Here is a 20447-nt window from a genome sequence, read left to right as displayed (position 1 = left end):
TTTATCGTTAGTTATTTTCTTAGCTTCACTTAAATTATCATTGATCGCATATTTGGCTTCTTCCAATTGATCAACCTTTCTTCTTCCCAAGTTCACATGTGGACTTTGTTAGTCTTCGTCTTACATCGGATACTTGGATTTGCGAGCTTTCAAAAACTTTTATTCAATCGCCATTCGATATGGGTATACTTTCAAGTCCTTCCTGGAATGTTATTACAGATGATAGAATATCTTTGCTTTATCTTGAACCTTCAGTTCTTGAAAATTTTCTTCTTACTAGCATGTACTAATTACTTTCTGTTCCTCTTGTTTGTCGAAAAGAGCGTATTCATCTAGATAAAATCTCATACATAGCTGTGGTAACATCACACTAATTCTACTAAACTTTCGATTCCTGCTACTGCCATCACTTCATTCAACTTGCTAACCGCTTTGATTTTGGATCTGAAAATCATGTTAGAGCTTAACTCAATCTAATTGGAATTGATCTCCATTTAGCTAACCATTAGTTGGTAAAGTTGATCAATTAACTCTTTTAACTGATCACTTAAACCAAGTGAAGACTAGCTAACTAGAATCAAAACCCAATTACATAAAGTCAGTTCGATCATAACATTCTTTCTCAAGCCGACAACATCAATCTACCACATCATCTACAATCACATATATCCATTTCCATCAACCAAATTCATCCATCCACCATAGCTCGAACTATATCATTCTGATTAATATAGGTATGATTAACTGGCATAACATATATCAGTAAGCTTTAAAATTTATCTCGTGTTTCCAAAATTTTATTTCGCGAGTATTTTAACTTATTTATTGTCGTTACTATTTGTGTATAGTTATTCTTAAAAATTAAACTGCATCCTTCAATTGATCATACCAATCATCTGTTGTTGACGATACACACTTAATTTCATCAACTAATCCGTTTATCTTTTAATAACCACGCACGGTTTTCATTACTATCGTCTCAATCTGGTAGAAACTTAATCGTTATATCGTTATTTCTTAAAAGGTTTCACCATCGAGTTACCATTGCTTCATCTCCACTTATGGTTCCGCATCAAACTTTTGTCATTGACCCGGGTATGAACATTGAATTAACCATCACTTATTTACACAAGTTAGAGAACTTCACAATTTCTTGAAGAGCACGTTCGTAGTTCGATTACATTTAAGATTTCTTCCATCTTGAATCTTCACGACAAATATCTTCCCGCAATGAAGGGATGTTTCACGTAGTAATTGCATGTCTGAGTCATTATTCAGAATTTCCCTTGATCTTTGATCATCGTTACAATACTCGTTTGCTCCGTCTGATGCACACAACTTTACTTCCTTATTTTGTAATTGTTCTAATTATTACGGTTCGCTAATGATTCATTTCTTATCGAAATCTTCCAATTCGAAATGCATCGCGTTAACGTAATCTACCGTACTGATGAGATTCCTGTAGCAAGAACAACTGTCTGACTTGATATCTTCGCCATGTCCACATTTGTCGGTGCATCCATTTTTCCTTGCTCGCAGATGTTCACCATTTATCGATTTACAGTCGTATCTATGTTCGTTATATGATTCCACGTATCACACTATTTCATTTCTTTTGAAATCGTCAGAGAACAGACTCTACGCAAGAGGAGAGTGTGTGAATAGGATTTTGAATGAAAAGAAGGATAAGGAATAACAATACAACAAATAGTTGGAAGAATCTGTAAGTCAATTGAAGGAAGAAGAATGACTGAAGATTTAGATGTGAATGAGACAACCATATTTGTACTCAAGATGGCCAGTCTTTCATATTATATGGCATACAACACATGATTAGGTGGCGTCCCACCCGACTCTTTGTCATTTCAACAAAGCGTCATACCACAACACTGTTTGTCTCAATCAGGAATTAATAATTTGAGAAAAGAAACAATTCAGAAGGATCGTTTTTGCCTCATATGATCTATCAATAGAAGAAGCTCATACATATTTAAAACTCGAGAAGAACATATGCTATCGTATTTATAAATGAATAACATTGTAGATCACCATTGATCACCGTCCACGCTTCATTTACGTATGCCTTCAAAAACCATTCAAATGAGAGATTCACCGTTTAGGTCACGTTATAACTTCGGAATGCCGACTGGAAATGCCTCCACATTAAATGCTTTTAATGATTTGATGGCAATCACGTTCCTATGAAATTTATAATTATTACTTCCGATTTCCTTTATACCACGTAAGGTAACAGTCAATCCCGCAACGTCTCAACTCCGTCGATAGAAACACTATTATTCCCCAATTATCTGGAAGATTCTTCCATTTCCTTCAGTCATCCGCTGTCCGCTCAAATTACGCATCTCATTAAATTTTTAACAATTTCCTAAATTGAGTAAATAATGTTTTAACAAGTTAATTTAATCATTAATATTAAACAAAATTTATGTTCATCTTTCACGAAAACTTTAAACTTTCTTCTCACTAGTGGGTCTATTTGGTCTTCCAGATTAATAATACTAAGTCTACTTCCATTATTCTTTTTAGGTCATTTTCTGTTTATAATAACAAGAACATAAATAGTAATTCGACAACCAAATTGTAAAACTCATTTCATACCAAAAATCTTCTGAAAGCTGATTAAGAAAATCTTCTCCGAAATCTCATTTTAAAATTTTGAAAATCAATTATTTGGTTGTCATTACTATATAAGTTACTTGTTATCTTCTTGATTCGCTAATAAAATATCTAATTAAAGAAATGCCCATATAAGGGTCTCTCCATTTTTGGTACATCTTCTACTCTTCCTTAGATTCTGCTCATACTTATTAGTCGACGAAACTTCATTTACCGCCGTATATCATTTATTCGCAATTCCACCGCAATGCTGCCATTTAGTACTATCTCTGATATTCTTGCCATCGTTTTTGATGCTATGCTTACAACCACGCAGGCGATTCGATGTTCGGTTTATGGATAGGGTCGCATCTTCTTACTAGTCTTACCTGTACCTAGTAAGGTAGATATCATTCCTTGTGCAGCCTCCGATAAGTGATAGGAATCATCTCGTAGCGGTGGTGCCTTCGAAACATGCAACGTTGGTTCTTCATCAGCTTTCATCAACTTGTTGCCTCCAGCGTGATGCTCGTCCTACTACCTAATCATAAGTTATATCATACCCAAAACTCACCTAGCCTCTCTTACGCGAAATTCTCACAAGACTCATTCACATCTTCTTCAAAATTGCATGAAATATAGGGTAGCATAACCAATCTTCGCCGATCTATCTATTCCTCATTACTGTAGGATCGGAGAACTCAATATACCTATAGCGTTGTGATATTCGCCTTACGCTTGCCTCAACAATCTTGGCTTACCAATTCTGTATCGGACCTACCAATCATCATTCACACTCACTTCGAACTTAAAATAAGTATGCCTAGGGTCTTTCCTATCTCATATGACCTATCACTCCTATCTTACCCTCACCTATTCTTATTTCAGTGACCAATAACCTGTAGCTCTGATACCAGCTGTTACACCCCCAAATCTGGGGTCAGGATTGGGTGTCACTACACAACTTTAAATCATAATTAAAACCTGTATGTTAAAATAAATATACGGATAACCCCTTATATTCAGGATCGCTTACAGGTTATAGTATGAAACAAGAATCTAACCTTCTAAAATTTACATTGTCTGAATACAATTTCATTACCTCACTACTAATTTCCTTGTATTGATCGCTCCAACATCTCCAAATTTCTTCAACTGGAATCTCACCACTTTTGCTGACTATTAAAAGCAATTCACTTTGCCCTCATTTGATACTGAAGAAATAAGAGTTCACAAAGCAAGAGTGAGCCAAAAATGCACAGCAAGTATCATAAATGGTTTCCAGGTATCAGATCAGAAAACTCCTGGAAACGATGGTTAATTGATTTTAAAAACGTTTTTATATATTTAACTAGTTGAGCAAACAAAACATTGGCCCTCATTGGCCTTTAATCATAAATCACATTTTTCTGTAAAAGGAACAGTGATCGTTTCAGTATTTCGTCCTCTTGAAATTTGCAAGTATGAACTATTCGGAAAGGAATACCGTTAATGACGATCGACAATAAATTAGACTGGACACTAGAAACCAACATATGCACAATAACCTGCTGATCAGTCAGGATACAGTGCAGATCTATACCCAACTGTATAGACCCAACCAACATATGGGGTACCCAGGCGACAATGGCCTAAGGGTCCGGTTCATCCCTAACGGATAGGTCTTAATATGTTTAGAATTGAAATCGGGTAAAAAAGAATATTTTATCGAACGATTATCGACTCGGAATGATCCCTAAAACAAACGTCCTTTAGCTACAAAGGAATTTAGGTCCCGAAAATATTTTTAATAGGAGAAATATATTTTTCTGAGTCTAGAGGCGTTTGTTTCGTATTAAACGGACGAACGGTTGATTTATTATAAATTTTTGAACATTTTTCGGAATTAAAACGGTCTCCAATCACTTAATAATTAAATAATAGGGTTCGAAAACCTAAATACGACTTTAAAATAATTTTATAATATTTATTGAGCCTTTAAAATAATATTTTAAAGCTCGAAACTATTTTTCGGAATTTTTAAATCAATTATAAATAATTAAATCCAATTATTAAATCAATTAAAATTAATTAATAATGAATTAAATTAATTAATCAATTAATATTTAGATTAATTGACTAATTAAATAATTAATTATCAACTAAAATTGATTAAATAAATAATGTAGATTTAGTTTCGAATTTAAAATAATTTTCAGAATTAAAAATAATGAATTTTGGATTTTTAAATAATTAAAAACAATTTTCCAAAAACAGAAATACAGTTTTTGAGAATTTTTAAAATAGAATACTGTTTTTGCGAGTTTTTAAAGTCACAGGGACTAGTTTGTAAGTTTTACACAGCTACAGGGGTAAAGTGGTAAATTTACCACCTCCCCCTGTCTTCTTCCCTTCGCCGGCCGGAACTCCATGGCCGTCGCCATGGAGCTTTTCCGGCAGGCCTGAAAACTGCCCAGAAGTCCACGATTTTAACAGAGAATGTACTACTCATCACCCAGAGTTCAGTTCTGCAATCAATTTGTCCAACCGATCACAGAATCTTCAACAAAACATGTCCCAAAAACTCCGACTTCGCCGTGCTTATTTTTCCGATCTGCTCTATACTAAGTCTGTTTAATTAACTAAAAATCACAAATCGACTCCTGGGAATGTGTTCAATACATTGGTGGTAACCGATTTTGTCGAGAATTAACAGAAAAGAAAACCCTAATTTGAATTAAGAACATTCAAACTACTAAAAACCTAGTTCTTTAGTCAGAGAATCAAACATCATTTTAAGCATGTTATTGAACTCAGTTTTTGACATATAATATACCAAATTGACCAGAAAAATATTATCTACACGATTATGCCATCAAATCATATCAAAAACATCAAGAACAAAAATTCAATATTTAATCTATATTTAATTCGAATTAAAATAATTAAGTCAGAAAAATACCTTGATTTCTGGGTAAAAACAGATGGTGGATTAAGGTAGAGTTTTTCGAGAGCTTCGTTTTGATATATCGCACGCTCGAATCGGAGTTCGGTAACGCCTTCGTTCGTGCGTTTGATTCTCATGAACATATCGGTTTTTAGGGTTTTTCTTTGTATTTATTGTATTTTTACTGGTTGCAAATGAATAAACGAATAAAATCAAATAAGAAATATGCTATTTATATTTACGGAATATTGGTTCGTTCTGGATCATTTTGGATCGTTAAATTAGTTGTTTAGCAGCTAAGTAACTGCAATAACGATCCTGTTTGATATCAATTCTGGTTAATTATCCCAACCGGGCTTTTTATAAAATACTTTATACGGAAATAATGTAATAATATCCCGTCTTTTGAAAATAAGGGTTTCGTTGATTTACCGAAATGATTGTCGTGTCGAAAATTTTGCGTCGGGCCGCGCACGGGTCAAACCGTAATCCGGATCGAAAAAGTCAAAACACGGAAAATGTCCGGAATTACCAGATTAGGTTAGGAAGGAGTTTTCGGAAGAGTTTCGGGTTGTAAAAATGTAAAAACGGTTGAAGTCGGACGATTCCCGGCTTTATAAAATTATTTTGTAATAATTCAGAAAATAATTAATAATTCATAAAACATTATAAAATCATCTAACACTCCAAAAATTACCAGAAAAATACCTTAATTATCTATATTTTATTCTGGACATATTAAAAATTAACATACTCACATTTTATTACATACAAACATCCAAATATTATTATCAAATATCAGATAATTCACCAAAAATTCATATAATATTCACATAATAATCATATATTGATACAAATAATTACACGATATTTCCCGGATGTTACAGTTCTGACTTCCAGTAAGTACTGATTTCAGTAAGTACTGATATTTCCTGTTTGTTAAGATCTGAAAACTAAACATGAAACACATTAGACATGACATCTCAAATATATCTAACAATCTCCTCCAACTTGTAAATTAGCATAATATACAAGTTCAATATATATTTGATGATGTCAAAAACATTAAGTACAAATGCACATGAGAATTTGACTAAGAAACTACAACTTACAGTACTCGTAGCTTTTACCATCCTTAAAGTCTGATATCAGCTTTAGCCTATATGTTCTTCAGAATTTAGCAGTTGCAGTCCCTGACTTGGCTTCATTATGTGATCTCTTTAATATCAGGAGTTGTCCTAAGATAATTCTTCAAAAGACATCTCTCAGCATATGCAAGTTCATTCAATATCCTCCTTTTGGCTTCTTTTAGCTCAGCTGTATCTTCACTTGTCTGAAAGATAGCAGCTCTGAGATCATTGATCTTTGCCTTTCTTATATCCTCATTAAGTCTGATATAATAGGCTTTGTATGATTCTATGTTGAATTCAACAGCCCTATAACCCAGAAAGGTAGTAACAATCTTTGCAGTGTTAGGCTTCATTTCAACAATTTTTCCATCTTGAGCTATGTACTTAGGATAGTATGAGCTGTCAGACTTTATCCTGTAAAGTTTCTTCTGTCTCTCAATATTAGACCTTAAGAATTTGGCAGCATCATCTGTAGACTTGTTCTTTACTTGAAGCAAATATAGCACATGTTCCAATTCTTCATAGTACTTCAAGTTAATAGCATCCTGCCTAATCTGGAATACCCTCCCATCTGTCATGAAATATAACATAACTTGTTCTTTCAGTGCAGAGTGGTAAACCATCTGTACAGACTCCAATTGATCTAATCTTTCAGGAGTTGTGCCTATTCCTGGTTTAAACAGAGATGTAGGATCTAGAGTTGTGTTGCTTACTCTTCTTTCATCAGCATTTCCCAAACCATTTTTATCTCTTGCCTCCTTTCCTAGAAGCAATCTACTCTGAAAATCTCTTGATGTACTCTTCAGAGTTTGAGCAGATTGTTTAGCTTGGGTGAATCCTGGTAGAGTAGTTGAAGGTTTAACATGAGCAATGTCAGTGGTTATTCCCTTATCTTCTGATGTCAAGCTAACTTGAGCTGTGTCAGAGGTTGCTTGCTTCCTTGTAGCATCTGAATTTACTAACTCCTGACTTTGAACAACTTGAGCTCTGTCAGAGGTTGTTTGAGAATCTTTCTTGTTCTTCAAAATCAGATCAGTATATTCATCAGTATCTATTTGTTCATCCATAGTTGGTATGTAAACCCTTACAGGTTCATCAACTTTACCTTTGCCCTTAAACTTTGGATCATACTCACTTGTGATTTGGCTTTAGATGCCTCAGCACTTGTTCTTTCTTTAATCACAATGCCTTTAGCCTAGCTTCTTCTTTAATCACAATGTGGAGGTTTCTTTGCTGTTACAGAAACTTTGGACTTAGATTGTGACTTATCAATTGCAGCTTTCAGTCTAGCTTCTTCTTCTTCCAGCATTTCAAGATCCATCCCTGGATTTTCTTTAAGAAACAGCTTCTTTGAGATCTCTTCATCAAGATCTTCAGGATTGACTAGAACTTGTTTACCTGAGCTTGATTTCTTGCCAGCATCAGAACTTAGCCTTTGACTTGTAGTTCTGTATTTCTGTAATGAAGAGCCTTTGCTTTTTCTTTGACCTCCACCCTTTTCAGAGTTTCCCTGATCTTCATTTTCATCATCTTTTTCTTTCTGTGATTTAGTATACTTGCATTTGGACTTAGTATACTTGCATTTAGACTTAAGTACTTTCTCCCCCTTTTTGGCATCATCAGGAAGAAGCAGGGAGACAAGCAATTCCACAGAATTTTGAAGTTCATTAAGCTGAACTTGTTGAGCAGCTTGATTTTGTAAAAGATCATAAATTTGAGCTTGTTGCTTGTCTAGAGACTTTTCAATATTTGCTAAACGGTCAAAGTTAGGCTTGAAAAACCTCTACTTTTCTACTTTGATCTTCTCCGCATCCTCTTGCAATTTATTTCAAATTTTGTCCAGCTAGGCGTGAGTTGCTGAGTGTTGACCTTGAAGGCGCCTTGTACTCAGTGCTGTAACTCTAAGATGTGTCTTGAAATCATCATTGGCAAACATCTCACCAGCCTTTGTCAGATGTTCAGAAAGAACAGTTGCATTAGGGACAAATTCAACATTATTCCAGTCTTTGATCCACTCTTGCCCTCTTTTAGTCTCACTCCAAGGAACTGGAGGAGCCCTTTCTACAAACTTCTCGATAAAAGCAACCTTAAAGCCTCGTCTCCCTAGACCGATGAGTAATTATGACAGCCATTAGAAGCTTAAAACAGGAGTTAATGAGCACACTAACAAGTAAAAATTACTGTGCATATACGAGTACCACTAACCCAAATTATTTTGACTGTTTATATCTCACCCAAACATATTCTGATTTTAAATATGACTGTTTCAGATTTAACCACAAATAAGTCAAGTAAAGAATTAGGATTAATATCAGAACTTAGACTTCTATCAGAACTTAACAGTCATCAGAACATGGCTCATTAACTCAAAAAGTAAATGTTTTATTCCTGTAATTCTTCACACAAGTACTGATATGGTTTCATCAGAACTTAATCATCAGAACTTCCATCAGAACTTGTCCTCAGAATTTATGCAACTGACACTTAAACTCTTCATCTAAAATAATATTTATCACCACAGTAATTTTCATCATTCATATGGAGTGTATGTGTGTGCAGTAAGCTAAATATCATATAAAGATTAAAGTCTGATTCACTTCAGTACATCTTAGATGTGGCACCCCAAAACTCGGGGTCAGGAGTCTCGGAAGCCACGCCATCTAAACTCACACAACTCACACTACTATATGTAAATACTCACGCTTCACGACCCCACACTTATCTTACACACACACTTACAGGTTATTGTCTTGGAAACGAACCATCATAACTAGAGAAATTTTATTACAACCCAAAAGTAATTAGTCTTACCGGGGAGTGACCTTTAGGTAAGGCTAGTCCGCCGGCCAAATATACGTTTCTTGTTACTTACCTTACATAAATCATACTTATAAATAAGCCGAACTCTAAACAACTGAAAACTAATCCAGCTTATTCTGACTACCTGTGGTACAGCACCAAACAATCTACGGAACAACTGGCCATTTCCTACCCGTTTCCTGGATGTGGTTCTCATGGCAGGCATCTTGATTCACTGTTGTGTTGTGTCAATTTAAGAAAACAAGTATGAGCTATAATGCCCAGCATAATAATGTACAATATAAAATGACTGAATGATAACATCATATATGATATTTATGTTTTATTCGAAAATAGTTTTCCTTGGTGATACAAACCTTTTTATGAAAACAATTCATTAAGGGGGGGTTTTAATAACCTGCGAATACCTTAATAGTAATCTCAACACCTAGGCTTGGGTTACGGTATTGCATCACAATTCCAATTAGAAGAATTTGGACATTCACTGGAGCCACCGCATACGATGATCAGTCGTACTGCGATAAAAGTAACCTTTTCTACTAATAGAAGGACAAAACCATCATCTCTCGAGTATCACCCTTGCCGCATACGGGCTATGTGTCCTCATTTCGGGTATACACGCGCTTCGCAGGTCCATAGGTACATATTTTACCGTCTCATACGGTACCAGTAGCCTATCCAATACATGAAGTACTTGGATTCTACCCCTCCCTTGTCCTTTAGAAAATCCTATCATATCTCGAGAACTCGAACCACATCGAAGTTCCTCCAAGCATTTTGCTTGTTGATAGGCATAGCTTTACTGTATATATATATATATATATATGTACTTCCGAAAGTTTCGGAGGAAGTACTAGGGATGTGAGTTGACCGTTGTCAACAGATAATCAATAAGGGGGAAAAGTTTCTCCTTGAAACTATATTTAAAATATTAATAAGTCGGGATAATATTTACCGACGATCTGAAATTATTCGAATGATATTCCGAAATCAGAAAGTATGTTCTAAATCAGGATCATTAATTTTTAAATCAATAATAAACCCTTTAATAAATTATAATTAATTAAATAATAGTCTATAAATAATTAAATCTCGAATAAGTTTACTTTTCTAAAAGAATATTTAAAATAATATTCCTCAACTAGTTTGTGTCTATAATGATTAATCGGGTTTGAAATAAATCAACGTTGGAGTATAATACTCCTATAATAAGGGAATACATATATAATATTTATTATCCGAATAATAAAATATAGTTGAGGGAATATGATCGTTGGGAAATCGTTTTAATAAAAGTTTGAGGTGTTTTAATGTTTCGTAAGTGGACGATGAGTCCCTTTTTAAACTGTACTACTATGGACCTATAATCGTCCTATAATATCTCCGGAATGATTCCAGGGTTTTATTTTAAATCCCGACCGACTCTGGCTCTTATATAATATGTCACACTTAAAGCGGAATAAACATTTCACGATATATACTATATCGTACAACATCGCTATATTATGCGAAAATTCAATAACTACGTATCATGGCAAACATGGTATTTACGCGACGATAGTAAAACAATCCTTTCACAACATAATAGTAAAAACGGAGTTGGGTTCGTAAACTTGCCTGGGTATCTCGAGGTGGAGGATGTTCTAGGTTCCGCTCGGAAATCTATAACCATAAACACATTTCATTTCGTTAGGTTCCGTTCTAATTTACGGCAACTCGCACCCATGTGCTACGTATCAAGCTCCCGCTCAACTTATATTACCCTTATTTATTCTTTTAAGTCATATTCACATTGTGGTCACTTCATTTTCCTAAGTATCTTGGGTTCATTCTCATTATCGTTGTCGGCTCCGCTTATGGATTCTCTCGGTTTCTACTCGCGCGGTCTCGGCTCCGATATTTTTATAAAATTGGAAAAACATTATTTTCACTTGAAATTTTTATTTCAGTTAGGAAACTCAATATGTTACTCTCTGTAAAAATTTCATGATTTATGAACACTTTTAAGTCTATCCTTTATATTTTCAAAGTTCATAATTCGTAGCAGTTTTTGTCGCGTAAATCACTTTTAATAAAACGGTCATAACTTTTGATCCGTAAATCGGAATCAAGCGATTCAAGAACCTAAACGATCCTTATAACATTTTATATCCTAAAAAAATGTTATTTTCAAGAATCTAAAGTTTATAACTTCGGGACTTTCTGCAGAAACTTAAAGTTACGATTTATTGGTTTTAACGAAGTTACGTTTACGGTCGGGGTTTCGTTTACGCCCTAACTATTAACACAACCTCCAACAATCATCATATCATCATCAACACACAAAATCCTTTCAAGAACATCATGTTCTTGAGGCAACAACAACCATCTTTAATCCACTTAACTTAAACACCAAGATTTCATCAATACTACTTAGTAAGCTAGGTTTACTACCACATACTAAATGGATCTTAAAAATGAACCTTAAATAAAGTTGGGCCAAAGATTTTTACCTTTCTTGAAATATTGAGATGTTTTCTTGAGGATGGTGGAGGCTTTTAAGTGCTTGGTATGATTTTAGAACCTAAAACCACCATTGAAATCAAGAAACCAAAGAGAGGTTACTATTTATACTATTCACTAGTGAGTTTCTTGAATTTATTCCACCCATCAAACCTTGATAAAAAGGGATGAAAGAATTTTATTACCTTATTTTAGTTGCTAGGAGGCTTGGGAATTAATTGGGTGATTTTACAAGAGCTTGAACTTGGAGTTTGCAATTTGAATTCCTTATTTTCTTCAATAGGGCCGAATGGAGCTAGTGAGGGGGGTATTTATACTACTTTGGTTGCTTCTCTTGGATGCTTTGGATAGGTTGCTTCTAGGAAGGTGAGTTGATATCTTGTAACTTGATTTTATTCTTCCTAGTATAGCATTCTAGGTTTATTCTTTGTAGCAAATCTTGGAGACAAATCTTTGTAGCTTGCTAGCTTACAAGCTAACTACAAGGTTAGCTTCCTTAGCACACTATTTTGCTAGCTAGCTTGGTCATCCTATGGTTAGCTCACTATTTGATACATTAACCATGGTTACTTCCTTACCATGCTTTAGTTAGTGTGTTACGTTTATTTAATCGTTTACGCGTTCGCTTGGTTACTTAAGCGTTCTCTGTAATACTTACTCGTAAATGGTTCGCGATGTAATTCCTTTCGTATTTATTCCTTATATTTTTATTTATCCTACTTGAATATAAATCCGTAGGATTTTAATCTCGTAATTATATTGTGATTCCCGTAATCCTCGATAAGTCGTAAATACGGTCGTTTTTCAAAGTTCGTTTTCTTCGAAAACTAATAGCGTTTACATACACTCATTTGGTACGTATAATCATAATATCAACTCCGAAAATCATTTTCTCATGCACTACATAGTGGGGGCTCAAAAGTTTTTTCCGTCCGTCAGGGTTACTATTCATTAAACGTCTTACAAGGTTTCAAAAATTCGAGTTATTACAGTCTTCCCCTCTAACAAGGATTTCGTCCCGTAATCAATTAGAAAATAAGTGGGGATATCTATTCCTCATTGTGTCTTCAAGTTCCCAAGTCGACTCTTCGATATTTTGATTTCTCCATAAGATCCTAACTAGCTTCACAGTTTTGTTCCTTAGCACTTGTTCTTTCTGGTCCATTATCCTTACTGGCTGCTCGATGTAGGTCAGGTCTGGTTATAAATCTACCTGCTCGTACTCTATTATATGTCGTGCATCTGCATGGTACTTCCTTAACATGGACACATGGAACACGTTGTGTACTTGTTGCAAATTAGGAGGCAAGGCGAGCTCGTAAGCTAGAGGTCATATTCTCCTCAAAATTTCAAAGGGTCCTATTAATCTGGGACTCAGCTTCCCTTTCTTTCCAAATCTCATCACTCATTTCCACGGAGATACCTTCAATAGCACAGAATCTCCTACTTCATATTCCCTATCTTTCCTGGTCTGGTCGGCGTACTTCTTTTTTCTGTCCTGGGCTGCTACCAGTCTTTTCCTGATGAGTCCTACCATTTCTCTGGTCTGCTGGACTAACTCTGGTCCTAATATCTTGTGTTCTCCAACTTCATCCCAACACAGGGGAGAGCGACATCTTCTTCCGTAAAGATCTTCATACGAGGGCATTCCTCTGCTAGCGTGATAGCTATTATTGTAAGCAAATTCGATCAGGGGTAAATGGTCATCCCAATTTCCTTTAGAATCAATAGCACATACTCGTAGCATATCTTCTAGGATCTGAATAGTCCTTTCGCTTTGTCCATCAGTCTGGGGGTGGTAAGCGGTACTCATGTTTAGTCTGGTGCCTACACATTCCTGGAAGCTTCTCCAAAATCGGGAATTAAACCTTGGGTCTCTATCTGACACTATGGCTACAGGAACGCCGTGTCTTACTACAATTTCCTTCAAGTAAATATCTACCAACTTGTCTACGGTGTATCTTTCGTTGATTGGTAGGAAGTGTGCGGATTTGGTCAATCTATCTATGATAACCCATATGGCATCGTGATTGGTCTTTGTCCTAGGTAAACCTATCACAAAATCCATGGCTATATGCTCCCATTTCCATTCCGGAATCTCTAGGGGTCGTAATAGTCCACTAGGTCGCTGATGTTCAGCCTTCACTCTCTGGCATGTCAAGCACTTGCTGACCCACTCTGCTACTTTTCTCTTCATGTTAGGCCACCAATAATATTCCTTAAGGTCGCGGTACATTTTCTTACTTTCTGGGTGGATTGAATATCTAGAGTTGTGCCCTTCGTGTAGCAGCTCATCCTTTAACTCTTGCACATTTGGAATCCAAATCCGGGACGCATACCTCATGATTCCTTTCTCATCCTTCTCGTATCTCACTTCTTCACCGGTCAATGTTCCTTTTTCCTCACTCATCTTCTTTTCCTGACATACTCGTATCTTTTCAGTCAGTTCTGGCACTAGCTTAATCTCAAATAATCCTTCTGTTCCCTTATCGGTCATCCTCACGTCAATTTCCATCTTCTCAAATTCCTTAATCAACTCCTCCGATGTTATTATCATCTTGAGTCTTTCCTTCCTACTAAGGGCGTCAACCACCACATTGGCTTTACCCGGGTGATACAAAATTTCACAGTCGTTGTCTTTTATCAACTCTAACCATCTCCTATGTCTCATGTTCAGTTCCTTCTGAGTACAAATATGTTTGAGGCTTTTATGGTCAGTGTAGATCTCGCATTTCTCACCGTATAGGTAGTGTCTCCAAATTTTCAGGGCAAACACTATGGCTGCTAATTCTAGATCATGCGTAGGGTATCTGCTTTCATATTCCTTCAATTGCCGAGAGGCATACGCTATCACTTTGCCGTGCTGCATTAGTACACATCCTAATCCCTTAAGCGATGTGCCGCTGTATATCACAAACTCTCCCTTTCCATCGGGAAGAGTGAGCACTGGTGCTGACACCAGCCTCCTTTTCAGCTATTAAAAACTCTCCTCGCATTTCTCTGTCCATACAAACTTTTCTGTCTTCCGGGTAAGTCTAGTCAGTGGACCGGCTATCTTAGCAAAGTCTTGCACGAATCTTCGGTAATATCCTGCTAAACCCACAAAACTCCTAACCTCTGTTGGGGTAGTTGGTCTTTCCCAATTGGATACCGCCTCTATCTTGGCAGGATCAACTAAAACTCCTTTGCTACTCACCACATGTCCTAAAAACTAAAATTCTCTCAACCAAAATTCGCACTTCAAGAACTTGGCATACAATTTCTCATTCCTCAAGATTTCTAAGAATATCCTCAAATGTTCTGCATGTTCTTGCTCTGTCTTTGAGTAGATCAGAATATCGTCTATAAAAACTATCACACATATATCCAGGTACTTTTTGAACACTCTGTTCATCAAATCCATAAAGGTTGTGGGTGCATTGGTTAACCCAAACGACACAACTAAGAACTCATAGTGTCCATACCTAGTGCAAAAAGCAGTCTTCGGTATATCTTCCGGTTTGATTTTCAACTGGTGATATCCTGTTTTTAAATCTATTTTGGAAAAATATACAGCTCCTTTGAATTGATCGAATAGGTCATCAATTCTAGGGAGAGGGTACCTATTCTTAATAGTCAGCTTATTCAGCTCTCGTTAGTCTATACATAATCTCATACTGTCGTCTTTTTTCTTTACGAACAGTACTGGCGCTCCCCATGGCGACACACTGGGCCTTATCATTCCATTATCTAATAACTCTTGCAGTTGAGAAGCTAGTTCCTTCATCTCAACTGGGGCTAGCCTATATGGGGCCTTGGATACAGGCGTCGTTCCTGATGCTAACTCTATAGCGAACTCTATTTCTCGGTCAGGTGGTAATCCTGGTAAGTTCTCTGGGAATACATCCTCGAATTCTTTTACTACGGATATGTCCTGTATATTAGGGACTTCCTTCTTGGTATCTATCACATAAGCCAAATAGGCCTCGTTACCTTTCCTTAACAATCTTTCTGCCTGAAGCATGGTTAGAAATTTCTGGTTCTGTCGTTGACCTTTAAACACTACTTTTTTTTCATTCTGCACTCTTATCTTTACTTTCTTCCGTTCACAATCTATTTGCGCTCCGTTACTGGATAACCAATCCATCCCTAAGATTACATCAAATTCTCCTAACGCGAATGGGATTAGATCCACCTCGAAGATCTTCCCTTCTAATTTCAACTTGCACTTAGGGTGTACTTGATTTACAGGGATTATTTCTCTGTTTGCTATTTCCACTCATAATATCTCACGTAAGGGTATGGCATTAAGTTTTAACTTTTTAGCAAAATCTTGAGATATTAAAGACTTGGTTGCTTCAGAATCAAATAGGACATTTGTATGTTCAGAATTTAACAAAAGGGTACCTGCTATCACGTCAGTGTTTCGGACAGCATCCTGAACAGTCATGTTGAAGGTCCTAGCAGCTGGGGGTCGGTTGGATGCAGCTTTGCTCATCCCTGAGGCTGGGGGCTTCAACATTGGGCAATCCTTCTTCATGTGTCCTACCTTTCCACATTGGAAAGACGTTACAATAGACCGGGTGCAGCTGTTGGCAAGGTGTCCGATTTGGTCACACCGGTAACATCTCAGAGGGGCTCTTGTCTGGGTACACATTCCAAGGTGTCTCTTCTTACAGGTTTGACATTCTGGTATTGGGGCACGTGGTTGGCTATGAAATGTTGCCCTATATTGTCCGCCGCCCTGGTCAACGCTCTCACTCGGGGCCTTTCTGAATCTGGGGCCTCGTGTAGGTTGGGACACCGCTCCCCTGACGAACCTGCTTGGAAGGCTCCTGTTCCCGATTCCTATTCATTGGCTTCCTATCTTCCTTCTCCTATTTTCCATCTCCTTTTCAATCTGCTCACTACCAACTTCAACAATCGAGGCTTTCTGTACTAAGGTGGCATAGTCTGTCAGCTCTAACACTGCTACTCGGTTCTGTATCCACTGTTTCAGACCAAGCTGAAACCTTCGCGCTTTCTTTTCTTCGGTATTCACAAACTCAGGCACAAATCTCGACAACTCAGTAAACTTGGCCTCATATTCTGCCACAGTCATCTTATCATGTTTCAACTCCAGAAACTTAATCTCCATCCGGGTCTCCATAAACCTAGGGAAATAATTGTCTAAGAACAGTAGGGTAAATCTATCCCATGGAATCACAGCATCAGTTTCTAGGTTTCGTTTGGACTCCCACCAGTAGTTAGCTTCTCCTTTCAGCATGTAAGAAGCGAAAATAGTCTTGTGTCATTCCTCAACACCTAGTATCTCGAAGGACTTTTCTATCTCTTTGAGCCAGGCCCGTGCTTCAACAGGGTCGGCAGATCCTAGAAACTCTGGGGGTTTGAGAGATTTGAAGGCTCCAAAGGCAGTAGCTGCAGTCTGTTGGGCAGCATGTGGCTGTGGTGGAATAAGCTGTTGGTTCAGATTTGCTCTTAATAGTTCCATAAATTCATTCATGGGGTTTCCTCCCTGATGGGTATCCTCAGCCTCTTCTTCTACGTATTCTTCCTCATCATATTCATTATAGTCTAGGTCTTCCTCACTTTCCTCATTTACTACAGGGTCAGATTCACCTCGTTGTTGGTTAACAAATTCTGCGGGTTGTGCCCTGGTTCCTCTTCTACGGGGTGGCATTGTTCTGATATTAAAAATTGGTCAACATAGTTGTAATTATAACAGTTGGATTATTTTATTCATATGTAAGCATGTCATTTATTATCTAGCAGGTTTTTATAAAGTGCAATAATATAGACATCATTTCTTAATAACTGCTTAGATATATATTAATAAGATATCCCATTTATATCTTGGGGATGAAACTACTAGCCGAGTTTATACATGTCTGATTACAATCTATCACTACTAGTTCTGAATAATGAAATGAAAATACATAAGCCGTCTACCCTGAAGGGCTAGGAACGCTATCTACTACTAGTTATCCTATCAAAATTGGTGACAAGTCACCCAACCTTCTTCAAGGTCTATATCTAGTCACTAGTCTCTTAGTCACTATCACTGCGAGTGAGGTCACGCACCTTCCTCATCGCTCCTGCAATCATCAACTCTGCATCAACTACCAGGATGTATCCTCCCACTGATGTCATCCTCATCTGAACCCTGGTACGGAGCTCGATCCCATTGATCTCTCTGCGGTCTATGGCTGGAGAAGCAGCTCTGAAATCTCCTGGGTATCCTAGTCGGGTGGCTCTCTCAGCTGTCAGTGCCTGGCATAACTCCATAATGCGAGCAGATGCCGCAGTGATCTCAGCATTAAGCTGACCCACTATCCAGTCGTGTACGGCTACATGCATGGTCGCCGGTGGTGGTAGAGGTGAATCTGGGTCACTAGAGGATATGTTATGAACCTCGTGGAACTGTGCACGTATCGCCTCATCCTCATCATCATCATCAGTATAGGACATAGGGCTCTGGATCCCTTGTGGTGGTGTTGGAGAGCGAATAGCCTGGTGAGGGTATATCTCTACATCTCTCCAGACTACGCCATTAGCTATGGGGAAAGGAAGCTCAGTCTCCTCCTCTAGGACATCCTCAGTAGGGTCATCATCTGAATCATCAATGGGTGGGCTCTCTGGCTCGGGAATAGGATCACGCTCAGGAATCATGACATCATCAACACGATCAACCTCCCTCCTAGGCTCCACTGGTACCTGACACAATAGGCAAGATGTTACTAACTTAGAGTTGGAATTCCCTTGAGGGTAAAACAATCAAGACTACCCATGTAGCCCGACGACGAACTCGACTTGAGCTCTAATTGATTATTTTATTATTCCTATGTCTACGTATTTTACATCCAATCGTTTCCATAATTTGATAACCTAAGGCTCTGATACCATTTCTGTGGCGCCCCAAAACCCGGAGTCAGGAGTCTCGGAAGCCACGCCATCTAAACTCACACAACTCACACTACTATATGTAAATACTCACACTTCTCGACCCCACACTTATCACACACACACACATTTACAGGTTATTGTCTTGGAAATGAACCATCATAACTAGAGAAATTTTATTACAACCCAAAAGTAATTAGTCTTACCGGGGAGTGACCTTTAGGTAAGGCTAGTCCGCCGGCCAAATATACGTTTCTTGTTACTTACCTTACATAAATCATACTTATAAATAAGCCGAACTATAAACAACTGAAAACTAATCCAGCTTATTCTGACTACCCGTGGTAAAGCACCAAACAATCTACGGAACAGCTGGCCATTTCCTACCCATTTCCTGGCTGTGGTTTTCATGACAGGCATCTTGATTCACTGTTGTGTTGTGACAATTTAAGAAAACAAGTGTGAGCTATAATTCCCACCATAATAATGTACAGTATAAAATGAATGATGATAACATCATATATGATATTTATGTTTTATTCGAAAATAGTTTTCCTTGGTGATACACACCTTTTTATGAAAACAATTCATTAAGGGGGGGTTTTAATAACCCGCGAATACCTTAATAGTAATCCAAGCACCTAGGCTTGGGTTACGGTATTGCATCACAATTCCAATTGGAAGAATTTGGACATTCACTGGAGCCACCACATACGATGATCAGTCGTACTGCGATAAAAGTAACCTTTTCTACTAGTAGAAGAACGAAACCATCATCTCTCGGGTATCACCCTTGCCGCATACGGGCTATGTGTCCTCATTTCGGGTATACACACACTTCGCATGTCCATAGGTACATATTGTACCGTCTCCTACGGTACCAGTAGCCTATCCAATACACGAGGTACTTGGATTCTACCCCTCCCTTGTCCTTTAGGAAATCCTATCATATCTCGAGAACTCGAACCACTTCGAAGTTCCTCCTGAAAGGAATATGTCCTAAGTCCAATCATGTATTAGGATTTAGGAATAACTTTTATGTAATCTGTTTTGATTTCATTGATATTAATAAAGACTTGTTTTGTTTTTATTACGGGCTTTATCTATTTAAGTGTTTAAATAAGATATACCATAGTTTAGAGTAAAGCTTTTTATGGATTATGATGAGATCATAATAGTGAGACCTAAAAAGATGATAACTCTAAACTTAAATAGTTCCTGGTCATAGGATTACTAACTGGTAATTAATAATCCGCAAAGATCGGTACATACTATGCTTGCTTCATTATGAAGGATGTCTGTTCTCATAGACATTTGTGTGGTGACACTATAGCTAGTATGTAGGTGCTTATTATGGAATAAGTTCACTGAACATGACTCGCACAGCTGAACAACTGATGGAGTTCACTCACGTGTCAGCAGTTGTTCACATAGTGATAGTTGTACAAGTATCCTTAGACTTGAGGTCATCATAGTCATCTTGTGTACACTGAACTATGCTTTGGTTTAGTTCTTAGTCTCCAGGGACAATTATTAGGGCTCTTCTGGGTATAGGAATTTGTACACGAAGATAG

This window comes from Apium graveolens, chromosome 2, assembly GCF_009905375.1.
Source record: "Apium graveolens cultivar Ventura chromosome 2, ASM990537v1, whole genome shotgun sequence".
Classification (NCBI taxonomy): domain Eukaryota; kingdom Viridiplantae; phylum Streptophyta; class Magnoliopsida; order Apiales; family Apiaceae; genus Apium; species Apium graveolens.
The sequence above is the reverse complement of the archived record's forward strand: the minus strand, read 5'-3'. Positions refer to the sequence as shown.